Here is a 2,395-nt window from a genome sequence, read left to right on the forward strand (position 1 = left end):
GAGTCGGTCTGCTCCTGTCCTGTGGAGATACTGAATCCTGAGTCATCGAGGAGCCACTGCACTCAGAGCAGAAGGATTTCCAGATCCAAGAGGTGGCCTGAGTCCCAGGAGTTCTTCCACCCAGGAGATTAGGAGCATAAGACCACAGAGACATCTGAACTCTGAGGAGCTCTGCAACAAGCAAGATAACTGGAAATACAGACTCCAGTCTTACACAGTGAGGGCAGGTAACACTAGAGTTAACCAGATGGCGAAAGGCAAGCGCAAGAAGATAAGCAACAGAAACCAAAGTTTCTTGGCATCTTCAGTACCCAGTTCTCCCAATATAGCAAGCCCTGGACACCCCATCACACCTGAAAAGCAGGATTCAGAATTAAAATCACTTCTCATGATGATGATAGAGGATTATAAGAAGGAATTAAGTAACTCCCTTAAAGAAATACAGGAGAGTACAAGTAAACAGGTAGAAGCCCTTAAAGAGGAATCACAGAAATCCCTTAAAGAAATTCAAGAAAACACAAAGAAGGAATTAAACAAAAACACTCAGGATCTGAAAATGGAAATAGAAACAATAAAGAAAGCTCAAAGGGAGACAACCATGGAGATAGAAAACCTAAGAAAGAGGTCAGGAGTCATAGACGCAAGCATTACCAACCAAATACAAGAGAAGAGAGAATCTCAAATGCAGAAGATACTATGGAAAATATTGACACAGTTGTCAAAGAAAATGCAAAACGCAAAAAACTCCTAACTCAAAACATCCAGGAAATCCAGGACACAATAAGAAGGGCAAACCTAAGGATAATAGGTATAGATGAGAATGAAGATTCCCAACTTAAAGGGCCAGTAAATATCTTCAACAAAATTATTGAGGAAAACTTCCCTAACCTAAAGAACAAGATGCCCATAAACATACAAGAAGCCTACAGAACACCAAATAGACTAGACCAGAAAAGAAATACCTCCCGTCACATAATAATCAAAACATCAGATGCACAAAACAAAGAAAAAATACTAAAAGCAGTAAGGGAAAAAGGTCAAGTAACATACAAAGGCAGACCTATAAGAATTACACCAGACTTCTCACCAGAGACCATAGGAGCCAGAAGAGCCTGGACTGACATCATGCAGATCCTAAGAGAACACAATTGCCAGCCCAGATTACGATACCCAGCAAAACTCTCAAACAATATAGATGGTGAAACCAAGATATTCCATGACAAAACCAAATTTGCACAGTATCTTCTCACAAACCCAGCACTTCAAAGGATAATTGATGGAAAACGCCAACACAAGGAAGGAAACTACAACCTAGAAAAAGCAAGGAAGTAATCTTCCAACAACCCCAAAAGAAGATAAATATACAAACATAATTCTACCTCTAATAACAAAAATAACAGGAAGCCACAATCATTTTTCCTTAATATCTCTTAACATCAATGGTCTCAATTCCCCAATAAAAAGACGCAGACTATCAGACTGGATACACAAACAAGACCCAGAATTTTGCTGCATACAGGAAACACACCTCAGTGACAAAGACAGACACTACCTCAGAATAAAAGGGTGGAAAACAATTTTCCAAGCCAATGGTCCCAAGAAACAAGCTGGAGTAGCCATTCTAATATCAAATAAAATCGACTTTCATCCAAAATTAATCAAAAAAGATAAGGAAGGGCACCTCATACTCATCAAAGGAAAAATCTACTAAGGTGAACTCTCAATTCTGAACATCTATGCTCCAAATGCAAGGGCACCTACATACATAAAAGAAACTTTACTAAAGCTCAAAACACACATTACACCTCACACAATAATAGTGGGGGATTTCAACACCCCACTCTCAGCAATAGACAGATCATGGAAACAGAAACTAAACCGAGACACTTTGACATTAACAGAAGTTATGAACCAAATGGACTTAACAGACATCTATAGAACATTTCATCCTAAGACAAAAGAATATACCTTTTTCTCAGCACCTCATGGTACCTTCTCCAAAATAGACCATATAATTGGTCACAAAACAGGCCTCTACAGATACAAAAACATTGAAATAATCCCTTGCATCTTATCAGATCACCATGGTCGAAGACTGGTCTTTAATAATGACAAAACCAATGGAAAACCCACGTGCACATGGAAACTGAACAACTCTCTACTCAATGATGATTTGGTCAAGGAAGAAATAAAGAAAGAAATTAAAGACTTTTTAGAATTCAATGAAAATGAGGACACATCATACCAAAACTTGTGGGACTCCATGAAGGCAGTGCTAAGAGGAAAACTCATAGCTCTAAGTGCCTACAAAAAGAAACTGGAAAGAGCACACACTAACAACTTGACTGCACAACTAAAAGCTCTAGAACAAAAAGAAGCAAATACACCCAGAAGG

The sequence above is a fragment of the Grammomys surdaster genome, unplaced genomic scaffold (assembly GCF_004785775.1).
Source record: "Grammomys surdaster isolate TR1022 unplaced genomic scaffold, NIH_TR_1.0 142, whole genome shotgun sequence".
Classification (NCBI taxonomy): domain Eukaryota; kingdom Metazoa; phylum Chordata; class Mammalia; order Rodentia; family Muridae; genus Grammomys; species Grammomys surdaster.